This window comes from Monopterus albus, unplaced genomic scaffold (genome assembly GCF_001952655.1).
Source record: "Monopterus albus unplaced genomic scaffold, M_albus_1.0 scaffold20.1, whole genome shotgun sequence".
Taxonomy (NCBI): domain Eukaryota; kingdom Metazoa; phylum Chordata; class Actinopteri; order Synbranchiformes; family Synbranchidae; genus Monopterus; species Monopterus albus.
The window spans coordinates 2,438,403-2,447,088 of NW_018127900.1; the positions used below are offsets into that span (position 1 = coordinate 2,438,403).

The 8,686-nt window shown below is 41.8% G+C and overlaps 1 pseudogene; it reads left to right on the forward strand.

The window, feature by feature from the left end:
- Nucleotides 1-8,686, forward strand: part of LOC109956625 (corticotropin-releasing factor-binding protein-like) — a 71,763-nt pseudogene that overhangs the window by 19,234 nt on the left and 43,843 nt on the right.

Below are 8,686 nucleotides of genomic sequence, written 5' to 3' on the forward strand. Positions count from 1 at the left end.
TCTTCACAAATTTCCTTGCCGTCTTTTATTGCTCTTAAACCACAGTTTTATGTTCTTTCTTCACTGATGGATGTTCAATCAGTACTTGCTTGTCTGGTGAGAACACATCATTTAAGAAGTCAGTCTGTTGTTCTCTCATCATGACAAAAAGTAGTTTTTTTTGCTGTGTTTGATCTTGGCATATTAGTCAAATATCCCATTGCATATGAAATAACCTTGAGTATTGACAAAGCAAGGACACTCACTGTTCATGCGTGTGTGTAAATCAATGACAGTGAATGGGAGGAACCCCTCCACAAACCCTCATCTTTCATCTTGAATAACCGATATCATAAACAGACGCTACTCATCAATCTCACCTCTGTTCCCGATACAAAGATGGGAGGCAGTCCTATTTCCCTCTCTTTCTGTAGACCTGATGACATTTACTAAATTGCCCTATGCACATACTGTATCTTTGCCTTGTTTTGCAGTTATCTGTGATGGCACCGCTGCAGCTGCATCATCATCCACAGAGGGGCAGTGCAGCAGTTTGCAGCTGCTGTGGAACCAGGAGGAACCAGGAGAGAAAATGAAATAAAAGTGGAGATAAATCAGGAAAACCAGCACACATGAAGAAGAGGTAAAGATTAAATTATGTCTAATGATATCATTTGGAGAGAAGTGTGCTATATTATAACAAATGATGAAAGGGTGTTTTAATGAGAAGTCATAAAGTCTCAGTAGATGGTCTTTTTCAATAGGACTAGAATTGGCTTGCAAGGTTCCTCAGGGTTGAAGAAGAGCAAAGTGACTTTGGGACAATTATTGCATGCCTGTTTATTATCACTCACCAGGTCCATGCCAAATTGAGTGTGCTGTAAGTGTGTGTGTGTGTGTGTGTGTGAGGTCCAAGGTCACGGTAAACATTGTACATCACTAGCTTTAGGCAACAGTGATGATCCTTGGATAAATAATAGATGGAGTATATAAATCTATTAGCCAGAACAAGACATTTATCCCTTTGAAAGGGGGATTACCAAACAAAGACCCTGTGTGTGTGTGTGCGCGCGCGCACGAGTGCCTGTCTGTCTTTTGCTATAAAGCTGACAGCAGAGATAAACCACAGATACAGCGATTTTCAAGAATGTTTATGAACCTGTTTCCCTCACCAACCTGTCTTCCAACTTTGTCTTCAATATCACTTAAACTGACTGAAATATTATGTGCTAATTTTCACAGAAAAAGAGAAAATGTGATTGTGATTAAAAGGCTCTTTTACTGAAACGTTTCAAGTTTAAACTGCGCTCAATGAAGTGTTCTCCAGCCAACTGTTCTTTCTGAACTAAAACTAAACAAAGTTCCTGGCAACTGCAAAACAAAGAGCGCCACAACAATTAGTTGGTAACAATTAAATATCATTATGTTGTAATTAATCTGCACACAGTTCATTAAATACTAATTCCATATGAAAATCGGGCAGAGAAGAATGCCATCAATACACTACTTTAATTAGAATGTGATTGACAGCATGCTGAAATAGAGAGTTTTTGTACAGGATGACGCAGACTCTTGATGTGTGTGTGTGTGTGTGTGTGTGTGTGTGTGTGTGTGTGTGTGTGTATAAAGTGGATCATGTAAAGATAAACTCCTGTCTGTCTGTTGATGGTAATTAAGTTTGCTCCCTGTGGGGTTGGTGGTATGGCCATGTTGGGGGGAGGCGAATAGGGGGGCATGATCTCTGCTAATTGTTGTACATGAGAGCCTGTTTTGGCTCCTGGGGAGCGCTGTGGGGCCCCTGTGTGTGCGTTTGTGTGAGTGTATGTTCAAGAGGTGTGGAACTGAATGGAGCCATATGACTTTGGGTCACACCCTGACTGCCGTTGCTAGGATACAGCATGTGTAGCATCATGGAGGGGTGGTACCGGGGTGCTCCATCTTCAGTCCCCTCACCACTCCGATCCTGCTTCCTCCCCTCCTTTTCCCCTCTGCCGCTTCCCCCTGGGGTTTGGCTGAATGGGCTCGGCTGACAGGGGCTGAATGGTCTGGGGTGACAGGGGGTGGTGTCCTATTTGTCCCTAAATGCTTCTCTATAGACCTCTGATAATAGACTGGCTGCCTGTTCTCCTATCCCCACCCGCCTCACCAAACCTCATCCGCCACATTCACCCACTCTGTCTCTGTCTCCTTGTCTCATTGTCTCCCCCATCCCCTCTGTCTCGCTTTCCTCCCTATCATGTCTCCTTCTCTTCCCATCTCTTTCTCTGTCTCTCTTTTTCTTTTCTCTTTCTGCTGCTGCACTTCTTCAGCTATGCCTGTTTTGGGCTCAGTCCTCTGATGTATAATAATTCTTTACTCCTTGTTATATCATCTGTATGCTGAGTTCAAGTCAAAGCTGAAGGTCTCTGCTTGTTACTCACCTCTTGAGGTCCTCAGCATTGTCCAGCAGCCCCGGCTATGGCAACGTTAATACAAGCTGCTTTTGATGTTGGTCTTTCATGCTTTGTTGGGAGATGTAACTGAAGGTAGCTTTGATGATGGCAGGCCTGTTAGACAAGGTTGTGTGATAAATGAGCGGAAGTAAGAAAAAGTCTTTTTAAATGACTGATCTGTGATCAAATAGAAATAATAAAGCAATGAAACTGATGCGAGCAAAAGCATAGAAAAGAATACAAAGATCGAGCGTTTTTGTAGTCATGACACACTGAGAACGAAGGTCACCAACCTGCATCTGGATCGCCATCTGCTTAGTGGATTCACTGTATTATTTTGTATACTATTCACTGAAAAAACAATGCTGTGAAATGTGCATGAATGCATGGTTTTATACAAGTGTGTGTCTATTTGTGTATAACACAAGTCTGTGTGAGCATACCTACCTGTGTTAGGGGTCAGGAGTGAAGATGTTACCCCCTGGTCATTCATCACAAGCATGACACGCTCTCCCCTGCTCTCCGGTACGCAGAGGCAATGTTTTATAAAAGAATAACACGTCAGCGGGCACCCATCGGCCATCCATTACCACCCCGTGCAACCAGCAAAGCTGTACAATGGACTCACAGATTTCATGCACTCACTGCGCACCAAAACGTTTGTCTGCATATACAATAGCCCACATTGTCCTGAGCCTTCTTTGTTTTGGAGGACTTTAAAATACATAAAATCCTGCTTTCTCATTGTGTTTGATTTGTTGTGTTCTGCAAAGTTTGGCTTGAGGGACGTGGGAATGTGTAGATGAGACAAAAGGCCTGCTACCCAGAGGCAGAGTTGCTTTCTGGAAGCTGAGCAGATCTTGATAATGGGAAAACGTCTCTATCTTCTCTCTTTTGAACCCCACACACAAACGCTTTTCAGGTTCTCATTTCAATAACCAAGAAGTTAAAAAAACAGCGTATGTGTCCAGCAGTGCAGTCTCATCAAGGTAAAAGACCCACACATTAGACCAACAAGTATGCAGATATATCACATAATAAACTACCATATTAAAGGCCCAATCCATATTTTTTTCTTGTATATTCACATGCTGGACATAATTTACCAAACAAGTTGTAGCTTGCTTGGTTCTTGTACAGATTAAACAAATCATTTTGCTAAAGTGGGGGTTTTATTTTTAGGGCTAATTCTTGGCTAGCTGTTTCCCCTCATTTTATGTCTTTGTGCTAAGCTAACTGAATGCCAGATCTGGTTACAAATTTACTGTCCAACCATATCAAACTATTCTTTTAACAGTTTGACTTACACATGGGTAATAAGTTTCTCGAATTGACAGATACATAAAATCTGTGCCTTCTTTACCGCTGATGTTAGAGACTGAGATTTAGCTGTCTGGGGTTGGTCTGTGTACCAAAGACCAGTCATTAAAAAATTTGAGAGTGATAGCAGGCCTTACTTTTCCCCCCAGCTGAATAGTTTCCCTTTTGTTTGCATTTACATTACAGTTTATGCCTTTGGGTCATCAGTATTTCGGATGCGACAGCTTGTGCTGTGTAAGACAGAACAAGTTGAGGACGCTATGAGTTATAGAGCTCTTAGACCAGTTTATGAGGACTATTATCTCTCAGTTAGTCTCAGTTTTATGTGCATTTTCTCTGGGCTGGTCTGGAACCATCAATTTAATGCTTTCATAAAGCAAGGTTAGATAGCACTGAATCAAACAGAACACTCGCTGATGCTCTCCTCTGCTTTAGAGCTAAAGTCACAAAGAGGAGACGAAAGAAGACGACGAGGAGAGGCGATGAAAAATGGAGAGACAGCTTTATGATGTCTTTTTAAAGCCAATTTAGAACAAAAGTTTTGTTTCCGGCTGCAATAACAATTGAAAATGTAGTCACACAGTGAGCAACAAAATATATTACAAATATATTTCTTCTTCTTTGTTGCACGTACAGTTTATTGTCTGACAGGACTCTGTGTTCATGATTCAAACAGACGTGTGTTTTGTGAGGCACCCATTTTTGTGGCGATCATCATGACCTGTTTTATAGCAGGCCATTCCTTTTATGATGTTGCTCTATCACTTGCTGTTTCCTGTCAGCAGTCCGAGAGACAGAGACTTTGTCGTTAGTCCAAACACATACTGTACGTACTGTTCACTTCAAAACAAATAGCAAGCTGGAATCGATACGGGTTGAAAACCAAGTGTGCTTATGGACACCACAGTTTTTCAAGCAGGCATTCAATAAGAGTCTTATTCCATTTCACCTCATTTATGAGCTGCGTGTGTGTGACCCTTTTTTAGGTGTGTGTAATCCATCTGCTCTAGTATGACACCTTAATTTTAAATGCTGGTGGAAACGCAGCAGGCCAGTAGAATGAATGGATGAGGGGGTGAGAGGGGAAGGAAAACAGAAATGAAGAAAGCTGCTAAAGAGAACTAAGTAGAGGTTTTGTTGCTTTGTTTGTGGGAGCTGCGTGTCTGCAGTGGAGGCACTCTTTGATAAGGAAGAGGAGATTTATCGTCTCCACTGGAACCTTACACCTTGGCAGAACAACAGTGTGAGGCACCCCTGACACACACACACACACACACACACAGATGTACCCTGGTGTGTTGACTGTGTGTGTGTGTGTTGTGACAGGCGTAGTGCAGCAGGCTGCAGGGTCTTTTCTCTGGCTTTGACGAGCATGTCATTAGCAGAGACGAGCAGAGACAGCAGGCCTCATCAGTATTTAAATAGTCTGACATCTCTGCCACCACATTTCTGCAGGGGTTTCCTGCTCCACTCCCTCTTACTGTATCCCTCTGTCCATCTACTTAGATTCTGTCCATCCTTCTTCCACCGGGTTGCACTTATGATCTGTCAGTTTCTTTTTCTGGTCTTTATATCAGAAACCATGTATTTTATTCCCTTTTTTTCTTTGTTTTGTCCCAGTGTGTGTTGAGATTTGTTGCAGAGAGCTACCCGCTGTGCCTGACTACCTGGTGTAAAGTATTAGATTCTCTTTACTTTGGCTGTGCTGAGTGAGTTTTTGGCTTTAGTGAAATTCAGCATGGCAACAAGCCAGGGACTGAATCAGAGTTCACAATTACCCTAAATCTTTTTGGCAATATTCCATGGAAATGGTAACGGGTACATCTTTGTGTGCTGATACCTGTGTGCCCAGAAACCGCTTTTATTGCAGCAGCCCCTGACGTGTGGACAGTAGTCTTGTGTGAATAAATACTAAAAAAAAAAAAAAAAAAAAAGACACACAAGTCAGGACAGACTTAATTGTGATTCTGATTTGAATGAGAAAGCATCTCAACAAAAGGACCATCAGAAGCAGAGAGGTAAAAGGTTTTGCCTTTAACAAGTGCTGCACTAAAACAACTCTGAAGCTGAAGAGGTGCGTTCTGAAAGACATGCATAAAGCTCTTTGTAAGTGGCTGCTTATGAGTGTGTGTTAGTGTTTGTACATGTGTTTGTATGTGTGCATGCCACACACACACACACACACACAGGTGATTTATTCCAAGCACATGGAAGGTAAATTGAAGCAGGCCTTTCAGGTTGGTTTTCAGCTCCAGGTCTAATGAGAGCAGCGTTTCCCGTCTCTCCAAACAATGCGCTCCTGTCTCTTAAGAGCCCTTCCACCCGCCTGCAGCCTAGCCACTCTACATTATATCTGTGGCCTGCAGCAGACACTACAGTGAAAGGCCTCAGGCTCTGAAATGGCTGTTTGATTCTCTCCCTGCTTTGCCTCTAAATGAATGATTTATTGGCTGTCAATGAGGAGGCCAAGCATAATGGACAAAAGCAGCACTGCAGAGCCCCAGTCAAGAGGATGTTGTTGTGGATGTTCTCTTTGAGGGTCTCCTGCCTCTGCCTGACATCGTAATGAAGAGTAAACAACCTTGCTATTGTCGGACTAAAGATAGTTGGACTGCATTAGAAATCGTACGTTTACCTTTAGCCCCTAATAGATACATTTCCAAATCTAATTCACAGTTTTTGAGGAAATGATAAAATGGAGGAAATAATGCAATAGTGGGATTGTTTTGTTTGTTTTGTTTTAATTGGCACCCGTCATGTAAATTAACAAATGTTCATTGTTTGGGTTCCTCATTTAACCCACAATTTATGTCAACACTTCTCAGATTTTCTTTTGAAGACGCACTGGATTTCTGAGCCACAGATGCGGGTTGATGCAGGCTATCAGTCTTACCAATCTCTTTCTGCTACCACATGACTTCAGTCAATTAACACTGCTGAGTAACCTACCGCGCACACACACACACACACACACACACACACTGACTGTGTTGGCTGCAGGCGGCAATGGAGACGTGTTATTTAGAATCCCCACTGCTTTTGTGTCCTTAAAAGGCAACATTAACACCCCCTCGTCCTTTGGCCTCTGCTTGTCATCCAAACGGCTAATTTTTGCAGATCCCTCTAATCCCCCAGAAGAGATGGCAGCGCTCGGGGCCAGCAGGGACGAGGGCCTCAGAGGCCCAGCACTAGCAAAGAGATTCAACGGGTGCTTTTAGAATTGACGTTCTAAAACGTGCCTTTGTTTGCATCATGCTCCCTGGTGTCCCGCCTTTCAGCAGCTCTAATGATAAGTGACAGGCCATTAATTGAAGCTCTTTAGGAAGCCATCATCAGACGCACGTCTGATCCTTCTCCACTGAGACCAGCAGAACAGTGGATGAGGAAATTGCTGTTGTGTTAGGTAGCTTACCGTGTTTGATTTTATTGGCACTTATCAGAGGGTTTTAAAAAATCAAAGGTGAGGATATTATTGGCTGGAACATATTTTATATCTCTTCAGCCTAATAAACAACTGCTTTGCATGCTTCTTGTAAAAGGGCAAATATGGATCAATTAGTTTGTCTGTAATTTTTAAAGTGGATACTTAAGCTGCATGTAATGATCAATCTTTGTGTGTTTTTGTGGCCTTTTGCTTTTTTTGTTAATCGCTAGAAATGCAGTGCAATAATAAAAGCAAAAGGCAGGTCTAGTGCTTTGTGTATTTTATAAGTTCTACAAGAAACAAAAGGAAATAGAAATGATAAAGATGTAAATACTTCTGTGTAGCAGACCGCAGTATCTATATAAAACTTTGTTTCATTGTCTCAACTCCGAACATAATATATTGCATTCATAAAGCTCAGTTTTACACTATCAACCATTTTTATTTTGTTTTGAATGGGTGCTTCCACTAAGTCTCCCACTTCTCAACATGACATTATCCAGAGCAAATAAACACTAGGAGTGCTTTACTCTGCAGCGATCCCCTGCCATAATTTGAAAATTGCTTCAACTGCTGATGTAGAAATGATAAAAAAAAACAAAAAAAAAAAAATCATATGGGCTTACTGAGCTCTTGATAAGAAAATAAGTAGAGGAATATTACAATGCAATTGTCCATATATCATGATAAAAATGTAAATTTAAATGCACAACAGGCAGCAGAAATGATGCTGGGACTGGGATCGGGAAGGAACACGAGTGCATAACAAAAATGTGATTCAAGTCAACTGCTTGTTTGTCACCCTTGGGTCTGTTACAGTTGGATGTAATAAAGGTAGAGCAAAACTAGCTATGCAATTGAATATTGTCTGTTTGTGCCTGGATAAACAGATGAAGAATGAAATATGTGGAAAAGTTAACTGTACTGGACCCAGGACATTATCACAATAATGCATTAGTATAATTTTGATACATTAGGTTGTTATTTATTTGTAGTTTTGCTGTAAATAACAGTCTTTGCTTTCTTCATCATATCGACACAATTTTATCGACCTTAAAACCAACAAAATTCTTCATAAAGGACACCATCATCTCCCCTGTGACTGTCATAATCTACAAGGTCAAACCTGCCACTGACCACAATAAATAGCCTAAATAATCTGAACTCCTCAACTGAAACCTGCATTGAATTTATTCTACAACCCAAGTCCAGTCACCCAGCTACAGTTCATTCCCCGCCAACCAATTTACCATCTGTGCATCTCTCCATCTTCTCCCTAAACCAGAGAAGGAAACAGTTGTCGCTGTTTGGGTTTTAGGGGCTAAATGATGTCGCTAATCACCAGCTTTTAGTGGGGCTGATTTATGGAAGGGACATGAATTGTTATAGGCTGACTTGTGTGTGTGTGTGTGTGTGTGTGTGTGTGTGTTTGGGTAGGTGTCACAGAGGCAGCCTGTGGGATAGGCTAAATCGTCCTATTATTTATTGTCTCAGAGCGGCCTCTCTGAACCGAAGAGCGGCTCTCCAAATT